The following is a 10,149-nucleotide window of genomic DNA, read 5'->3' on the forward strand; positions in this document are numbered from 1 at the left end:
CCACCTGGAGGGAAGGGGAGAAGGGAAGTTGTAAGGTTGCCAAGGTGCAGAGGTCAGGCTATGTAAGCCCCCAGGAGCAAGGGTTTTAAGTGTAAGGGGAACCTTGAGGAGTATTAAATACAGGGAACAATCCAATCCGATTAAAATAATTCTCTACTATGCATAGAAGAGGCAAAAGTAAAGGAAATCAGGGTCTACTAAGAGACAGTTGTGGGGATGCTGATGATGTGGAAGATGCGAGAAGTACTGGGGTCCAGGACCTGTGGGTGTGGCATGGACCAGGTGTTAGTATCTGAAATGGCTCCTGGCACAGGTGTGGACTCAGTGAAGGGAAGAATGAGAGCAGAGCTCTGTAAGTAAAGAAGGTGGCAGGCCTGCCATAGCTCCAGTAAACTCATCTTAGAGGTCTGCTTGTAACACACTCGTTTGCTTGCCTAGGCTGCACTCACCATGGTTGCTTTTATGACTTCAATATGGCTTGTCAATCTAGTGGCCTCCCAGCCCTAAGCTTACTCTTTTGCCCTGGGCAGCTCCTTTCTTCTTGGACCAGAGCTCTGATTTGGGGACTTGTCCCTCCTGTCCCATTGCTTTGACATCTGTTGGCCTCTCCTCACTCCCTAACCTTACCACCCATGGTCCTTTCCTGAGGAGGGGTTCTGGGCTCCAGCATCATATCTCTTGTTCCATCTGTGGTGACCCAGACAGACTGGACTGGATTCTAGAGGCGTCCACATCCCTCCAGCCTGGTTGCTGGTGAATCCAGAAATGCCTCATGCAACCCCTCATGTAGCATTCTCCACTGCTTTTCCGTCATCACCAGGGGCTGAGCAGACAGTAAGTGATGTAAAACCCAGCAAGGGAATGGGGAATAATTCTGCCTTGGATGAAGGTTTGGACATACGAGAGACAGGAGACAGGAGAGTTACCGTATACAAAGTATATCCCCCCTTTCCCTATCTAATGGAATGTTCTCAAAGCACCGTGGGTGATTTAATCAGGGTGTGTAAAGACACCTTACATGCAAGCAAATCAGGCTGCTCTCTTAATGAGGCCTTGGACAGCTCCACCTTGTGTCTCAAGCTAGTTCATAGAAACATTTCCTTAGTATCTTTTTGATCAGAATGGAAGGCAAAGTAGTTGCTTCTGACTGGCATTGAACCTGAAGGTAGGAACCTGCACATCCCTGGGGGTTGTTTTCCAAGGACCATGAAGGGAACCTGTCTAGTGAAAGGATCCTGAATGCAGAGAGTGGTGGAGATGAGCAATGTGGAGAATTCTGCCTTCTGTTGCTACTGGGACCAGCTGGATCCCTCCTCTGCCTGTATTTTCTTTCTGTGGTGCTGGACTCCTACTTGGCCCTGGCTGGATTGAATGGGATTTGTTTCTGACTGCATTAGTCAAGGTCCAGACCAAAAGTAGACATCACTATTGTGTGTGTCATGTGGAGAATTCAGTACAGGCTCCATGGAGATGAGACAGCTGAAAATCTAAGTAGGAATGGGTGATGAAGAAGCTTCTGACATTCCTACACAGGGCTAGAGGGGTAACCAGGGAGGTGGTATCACTAGCAACCAGGATAGGGACACCTGGCACAAGCTGAAACCATGGCTGGTCTATATCCTGGAAACTGTTGCCTGAGGAGCTGCCCAGGGCAGAAGACAGGCAGAAATAGTACAATCTCCTTCCTCCAGTCTTCTGTCCTGCTGCCTACTGCACAGAGTTGTCCTGATGCCGTATTGCAAAACAGCCTGGCTAACATAGTCTTCTGCAGCATGAAGCAGTGTAGCCAGGAGCCAGAGAGCAGGGAGGAATCAGGCCCACAACTGACATGTCAGCAGGGAAGACTCTGGTTTGTTCTATGAAGTCTACTTTCCATTGAAGACCCAGGGAGTTAAGAGCTGGCTACGAACCTCCAAACACTTGTTTGCAGCTCAAGCTCTGGGCCAAACCTTGAAAGTGCTTCACAAAGGACCAGGACAGTAGCAATCACGTTTACTGTCCCAGAGTCCCTGAGAGATCTCTCTCCCTTGTAAGATGAATTGATTTTCTTAGTATGCATTTTCATGTTATTTATACCCATGTGAGAAATCCACAGAAAGTTGGGTTTATTACTTAGATTTATAAAAACCAAGGAGAAAAGCAGGTACAGCCCCAGGCTTTATGTCAATAACCTGATTCCAGATTGCCCTACTATGGATCCACTGAATTCCAGTTGAGAGACTGACCAGACTGGTGCCCAGTGGCTACCTCAGGCAGGAGTGCTAGGCCAGCTCTCTCCACTGTCCTTGCCAGGCCACCCTTGGAAGACCTAGAACAGGCTGTCCTTTTATCTAAAAGACAATAGAAGGTTTTCAAGTGAAGGAAGAGCATCTCTGAGTCTGAAGAGAGAGTGGCCTTGCTGAGTGCGGTGATGTGGCAGGAAAGGGGCAGGGCAGACTCATGTGATGATTGACAGATTCCAGAGTGACCAGGATGACTTGCTGGAGGCTGGCCTGGTGGTGGGGTTTGAGGTCCAGCAGAGCAGGGTAAAGAAGTTCCTGGGAAACTAATAGGGACAATTTGGGGTTTTGCAAACGGTTGGGACCGGGACTGTCATGCATATGTTGGGGCATGCAGCTCTCTATACATCTATATTTTCAAGTAAATCAAAGGTTCTCCAAGCAAACCACATAGGGTTGGATGGACTTGGGCGCCTATCCCAAAGCCCCTGCTTTCTGGCTCTGTAAGAGCCTGTGGTGACCCCTCCGGCTGAGGCTGGGTTGCTGGGTCAGCTTTTGGCTCCTACTGAAGATTGGTGCTGAGGTAGGCAGGCAGCCTGCTGGGCTGGGGCCTCAGTTTGACTTTTTCCTGTGAAACAGGAGGAGGGCAGGGGGCAGTTAGGTGCTTCAAGAAGATATGAACCTTTAACTTGAAGCGTGTGTTGAATTGAACCCCCATCTCTGTAGACTTCCCAAGAGGGAAGTCTATAGGAATGATCCAGATGAGATGAGGGTGTTGGCAGCCTGTCCTGGTTCAGTAGCTGTCCTTATGAAAAGGAGAAATTCAGGCACATAGACGATTGGAAGATAGATGAAATGGAGATAGTCTCTTTAAACAAGGGGAGAAGGTTGGCACGGATTCTTCACTTCAGAGTTTTGGAAGGAACCTCTTATATTTTGCAATTCTTCTGCTTTTGTATGTGCATGTGGTATCCGTGTGTATATGTGTTTGTGTGTGCACATGTGTGTGGAGGCCAGAGTCCAATGTTAGCTGTCTTCTGCTGCTTTCCTCCTTATTCGGGCCCTGGGACTTGCTGATTGTCTAGACTGGCTGGCCTGCAGAGACCCACTTTTCTCTACCTCTCCAGCACATGCTAATAATGTGTCCTTCTTTCTTTTAAGCGCATGGACTGAACTCAGGTTCTCATGCTTTCGCTCCAAGCCCTTTACCAACTGAGCCGTCTTCCCATTCCTGACCCTTCTTCTGGTTTTCAGTTTTTAGCTTTCCTGTCTGTGGTACTTTGATGAAGAAGCCCAAGAAAATGCATACTCTGGGTCTTCTGTCATTTTCTCACTGTGGAGGGGTCCCCCTCTGTGTCCCCACCCTCATTCCCACATCTTAAGGCTTGTCTCTGAGTTTTGTATTGTTTCCACACAACACGCGTAGTGTCACCTGTGTGCCTTCAACTCCTCAAGTTTTTGTCATGTTCCAGAGAAAAAGGGAAGATGTTCTTGGTGTCAAGGGTGGACCTTGAAGATACCTCTCGACAGGGAGGGAGAGGAGGTGAATGGGGTGGTCATGACAGAGCGGCTTTTTTTTTTCTTCCGGCATTTCTTTCCCAAAATTTTTGCCGGTAAATGAGCCTCACAAACAGGGCAGTTCTATTTGAAGGCTGAGCTGATGGGAAATGATTTCCTAAAGCCTTGAGGGCTGGTTCCCAAATTTGGCTACATTCAATTCTTTGGAGCACTTCAGTTTTCTATGCTCTTTTATGTGAATGTGTCATTCCAAACCCCTGGTGGCGGCAGCAGTGGGCTACCCTGTTCTTAAGGGTTTTGCTTAAACACAATACAGAACTGAGTAGAATTGAAAACCCCAGGGTTCCTCTCTTCTCTTCATTTTTGGAACTATTCCTATCACATCTCCCAAATCAGAATCTCCTGAGGTAGGACCCAGGAATCTGTATTCTCTACACGTTTTCTGGGTGGTTCTCTGCAACCAGAGGAACAGAATCACCGGTGGGCGGAGTCAACCCAGCTGCTGAGGTCACTGTTAGGCCCTGCTTCCTACTCCAAGCTGTCCGACACTTGGCCTGCCCTTTATTCTAGGGTATGTGGTGTCACAGGTGGCCTGCTGGTGCTATTCTGAGGCCAAAGGGAAGTAGAGGCCTGAAGAGTTTCATGACCCAGGGACTGCTTGTGGCTAGAGCTGAGGGAGCAGTTGTGGAAAAGAGAAAGGCCAGACAGGGGAGAGAGAGGTCCCAGGCAGTGACCCCATGGGAGAGCATGGAGGATACCTTCCTTCTGTATCCATGGATGAAAGATACCGCCCCCCCACTGGTTTCTATGACAAGATTAGTAACTTCTTTCTCACATCCATTCCCATTAGTTGCATTTTCAAGCCCTCTTCCTCCTTCCTTAGTTATGATCACAGGCAAACCACCTTGAACGCCTGTTGCCACCTCTACAGAGTGCACCTACAATTATCTTTCTCACTTCGTGTGATAATGTGGCTACTTAAATAGAATGCATTCAATGCTCATTTGAGAACTCACAAACCATCTGTCCCATCTTCAATACCAAGAATGACTCTCATCTCTTGTCACACAATCCTGGATCCCACCCTTCCATCCTGGTCCAGAACTAATCAGATTATAATTTATCTCTTCTTGAAGATCCTATTACAGTTTCTTTCACACTGCAATTACTTGCTTCCACACTGTGAGTCCCAGAAAGACTGGATAAGCATTTCACTGAAGGCTGTGTCTCTAATGTCTGCCCTGTTCTAGTGATGGGCAAATGCGTTTTCTAAGATTCTGGGAAGAGGGTAGCCCTCCTCTAACCACAGTGACCCAGGCTGTGGAGCTGCACTTGGCGTGATCCCAGGCATGGATGGAGACAACATTGCAGGGACTCTATATTGCTCCAGACCCATGGGAGACCCTGCATCTAGCTCAATCCCTCCCATGCAGTGTGCCTTCTTCTGTTTCAACCAGCTCCCTGGGGCCAGCCTCCTCCTTCATCCCAGTCAGTTGAGACTTGAAGGGAGCAGACTTGGGTGCCTGTTTCCGAAGGCAAACATATAATTCAGGTCATGTCCGGTGCCATTTGGAAGGAAGATCAGCTTTCCCTAAGTGGAAACAGTGTGCTCTGAAAGTAATTATGGGTCGAAAAGCGTGTTCTGGAGCAAAGCCCAGCATTTTAAAGCAAAGGTTACCCTTCCTGCCTGGTGGACAGCCCAGGAAAGATCAAGTCAACCCCATTTCACCCCAGTTGTAGCCTCAGTGGGCCTGCAACATCCAGACGCAACAGGCCAGGGCAGCACTGAGTTATTGGTCATGGTGTCACATACCAACTGTTCTGGACCTTAGTTTCCAATGAACTCCTCAAGGTCACACCTTTCCATGCCAAGACCTGAGACAGTAGATACAGGTCCTTTGTTAGAAGTGATAGAACCTTCAAGAATTATTTCCCATTTCTTTTTTTTTATACCATGCAGAAGTTGAACTGGATGATCCTGAACAGTTGTTGATAAAAACAGCAGTTTTAACATCAGTTATTTGGAAAGAAAAACCTAAAAGAACAAAACAGCTGGGTGTGGTGGCATGCACCTTTAATTTCAGCACTTGAGAGTCAAAGGCAAGTGGGAGTTTGAAGGCAGCCTGGTCGACATATTTCCAGGTCAATCAAAGCTATATAATGAGATCCTGTCCCATGCAACCATGCCCATACAACTCTCCAACAACCCAACTCCTAATGTGCTGGAGGGTTTATGTCAACTTGACACAAATTAAAGTCATCTGAGAGTAGGGAACCTCAGTTAAGAAAATGCCACCATAAGATGTGACTGTAGGCAAATCTGTGTGATATTTTCTAAATTAGTGATTGATGGAGGAGGGCCAAGCCCATTGTGGGTGGCATCATCCCTTGGCTGGTGGGTCTGGATTCTATAAGAAAGCAGGCTAAGCAAGCCATAGGGATCAAGCCAGTAAGCAGCCCTCTCCATGGTCTCTGCAATATCTCCTACCTCCAGGTTTCTGCCCTGTTAGAGTTTCTGTTCTGACTTCCTTCAGTGATGAACAGTGATATGGAAGTGTAAGTCAAATAAACCCTTTCCTTTCCAACTTGCTTTTTGGTCATTATAGCAATAATAGCCCTAACTAGGACACCTCTCATCCCAGAGTTACAGTGTCTATTGATTTCTATGGTGTACATATTTCCACCATGGCCGGTTCCAAGCTACAGTGTGACATCATTGAGTACAGGCTTAGGAAAAGGTGCACATGCCTGCTAAAAGCTGGTTTATGTCAAAGGAGTCAGCTCCAATTCATCACACCTGTTAATTCTGACATCTGTGCTAGCTGGAGGAGTCTGTTCCAGTGTGTATCAGCAGACAATACACCAGGGCATCTATGTTATACACATAGATACCCACTTTTCCTTGGTTTCATAATTTTATAAGTTGAGGTCCCAACTTCCAAGGTAATTGTATGAATAGGTGTTACCTTTGGAATGTGGGCACCCTTACCAGATACCAGATTTGCTCGTTGCCTTGATCTTGAGTTCCCAGGCCCTAAAACTGTGAGCAACGAGTGACTGTTGTACATAAGCTTCCAAGTTTGTAGTATTTGTTATAGTAGCCCCAAAGGAATGAGGGATCTTGGGAAATAGATGAAGGAACACTGGGGTCAGTTCAGCGCACTTGCTGAATGGCTGAGGCACAAAAAAATGGTTCCTCTCTATCTCTTCCCCAAGAGCCCATGGTGGGTGGAGTGGAGTGCAGGGTGGGACCTTAGAACCCTGTCATGGGCTCAGAGATGGCTTCTGGTCACCTGGCTCTGGAGGTTCCTCCGGATCCTTAGTGAGACTCTGCCTATCTGGAAATCCAGCCAGGCCATGTCTGGGAACTCTCAAGTACAAGGTATGCCACATGGAAGCTCAGAGCCTGGGATGCTGCTGGTCTAAGGACAGTTTGTTTTTTTAGCCCTGGCTTCCCTTCAAGGTCTTCAGGGTGAGTGCTCCTAGCCACTTCCTTCACCACCTGTTCCTGCATCTCATCTGGGAAAGTCAGGAGCTAAATCTCCTTGGATTTGGTTGTCTGGGGCACAGAAATGCCACCTGGGTCAAATGCCTGTTCCTTCTGTCCAGCTGGAAGCTCAGCTCCATTCTCGGAACTCTCAAAGCCTTTCATCTGTGTCTCCAACTTCCCGACACATGCTGCAGCCAGCCTTGTGACTTGGGTGGCTGGCTTCCTCCTGCTGAGTAGGACCTGGATGATTTATCCCCTGCACCTCCAACTCCTTATGCTTGTGCAGTATCAGGCTGCCTGTGTAGGTGTTGCAACCAGTGGTGGAGGGGTGTATGGCAAGTGGAAGGCATTGCTCTGAACTCTTTATTCAGATGGCACAGGGTTCTGTGGCATTCCTCATACAGTAGGGTTTTGTTTATTAGAGACTTGAGGTACAGGCAGCAGGACACGTCCACAGGTGCCACCGAGTGGGAGCCATGGGTGATCTTGAGCAAGTCAGCTGTCTGCTGAGCTGTGCTGGAAGAGGAGTGGGGGAAAGCACGTCCTGTTCCTAGCAGATCTCCAGGTGGGAAGGGATCCAGGTCTGACAAAGGGTGGAGGGGAGGACGCAGGAAGAGGAGCCCATGCTGAAACTGGAGCTGCTGCGGGGTCCGGCCATGCGGCCAGCTGAGCTCCCAGTTTGCCATCTGTTAATTGAGAAGAGCAACTAGAAAAACAGAGTGAGGATGGGTAGGATTCCAGGACTTCCTCAGTTGCCGCATCGGCTTGCTTGGCCTTGAGTCTTCTGATACTCATGGTATCATTTTTCTTTAGACACCCATCCAGGGGACTCCTCATGGCCCCTTTCCTGACCCGTTCTTGCTGGTCAAAACTGCAGTAACAACTTGCATCCAGTGAGCACTTACCCTGCCCCCACTAAGTTCTTCATGTTGCTAACTACTTATCCTGTGACGTGTCAATGATTTAGACATTTCTCCCATCCTCACTGACTAAGAGAGAAGCTGAAGTGCAGAGCACTCAAGAAATCTGCCTGTAGTTGCATGGTCAGGACTCTGAAGAGTTGTGCCAATCAACTGTCTGGTTTGTCACCAAGATCTTGTGATCTTAGTCACATACTCTCTTCCATGCCCATCTTGACTTCTGCAGCCCCAGATCCTGGTTAGTATCTGACTGGTTAGTTTTAAACGTCTTCGGAGACGAGGGTCTGATGCTGACTTGCTTATTATCTATTTGCATTTTAATCAACCCCTGGGGTCTATAAGGATAAAAGCTTGAAATGTTGGAATAACTGGATGTGATGTTCCCAGGGATCATTGGTGAGAGCAGCCCACACATCTCTTCCATCTCCTAAGCTCAGCCCTCATTCTCATACCTCTTTGTTCTGTTCCCTCATAATGACCCTTGTGCTGATAGAGGAATGTAAACAGAATAACACTTCCTTTGACCTTGGGCTCCCAACACAGGTGCTGTATGGGATCTATTTAAACTGTATCTTGGCTCTGAGGACAAAGGGCATCCATTCACTTAGGCTTCTACACCCAACTAGTCCTCAACTGTTCAGGCATCAGAGTTAGGGTCTCTTGTCTCGGTGGCTGAGAAGCTTTGGGATGGATGGAACTGGACCCCGTGGTTTGACCTCAGAGGTAATCTTCCCCTGACCCTAGAGAGCTGGTGGTATCAGCCGTGTGAGCAGTGTGCCATCTGCCTATATGGTGGCAGAGGAGCATGCAATGTCAATAGCTTGGAATATTGGGCAGGTCTCCTTACTTCACAGCACCTGGCTTGTCTCACCTGAAAGGAGGGAACAATGAGTCTTTGCTTTTCACTCCCACAGTGCTGCTGGGAAAATCTCTCTGAGGTAAGAAACAGATGTTGACAGATGAGAACCACTTGAAATATAAATGGGTACCAGTGAAGCCGTCACTGGATATGGTCATAAATAAGACTCTGGAGCAGTTCTCTGAGGGTCTGTATGTAGAGGGTGAAACAAGTTTAGTGGAAACCATTGAGAGGTCACTCGTAAGTTCTTAGTAAACCCAGGTGAGGCTATACATAGAGCATGAGGAACACACAGATCACTCATAGTTCATATCTGGCCCAGAACACATTCCTGCATCCACTGTAAAGGGCAAGTCTTCTCATTTTAGCCTAATTAAGGAATTGTGCCTTGATTAAAGTTGTCCATTTGGAGACATTGTACAAAATGAGAGTTTGATGCAGCTCAGGTCCCTCTAGAAATTCACAGCCATTCACATTTGAATGACCTGAATCGATGTATGGGTCTTGTGATGACACATGGAGAGAAAACAAAGAATTCCAGGACATAATGGGCTCTGGTGGCTCCTTATGACCCCAGGATTTCAAGAAGAACTCTTTGACTTTTAAAGCATTTCATTTCTTCTAAGAAATCCAACAAATATTATGGAATATCTACAATATTCCAGACACAAATCTGTCTTTAAAAGCAATCTTCTCTCTCTCTCTCTCTCTCTCTCTCTCTCTCTCTCTCTGTCTGTCTCTCTCTGTCTGTCTGTCTCTGCTTGTGTGGTGTGTGTGTGTGTGTGTGTGTGTTGAGAAAGGTTCTCTCACTGAACCTGGAGCTTCCAGTGCAGCTAAACTGGCTAGTCAGAGAGCGCCAGGGATCCTTGAACCTCTCTGGGGACTACGGCCTCCCTGGGGACTACAGGTGTGCCCACCATGCCTGTTTTGTTTTGTTTTTAAATGATGTGGGTGCTGGGACTTAGGTTTTTATGCTTGTACAAGCACTCTACTGGCAGCTGTCATCCCAGAAAGCTTTTGAAAATGGTGGCTATGATCATTGTCTTGATTTGGGTGATGGTTTCATAGGTCAGTACACTTGTCAAAACTTGCCAAATGGTACTCCTTTGATATGTCCAGTCTGTTGCATGCCAGTGGTGCCTT

The sequence above is a fragment of the Mesocricetus auratus genome, unplaced genomic scaffold (genome assembly GCF_017639785.1).
Source record: "Mesocricetus auratus isolate SY011 unplaced genomic scaffold, BCM_Maur_2.0 Super-Scaffold_100010, whole genome shotgun sequence".
NCBI lineage: Eukaryota > Metazoa > Chordata > Mammalia > Rodentia > Cricetidae > Mesocricetus > Mesocricetus auratus.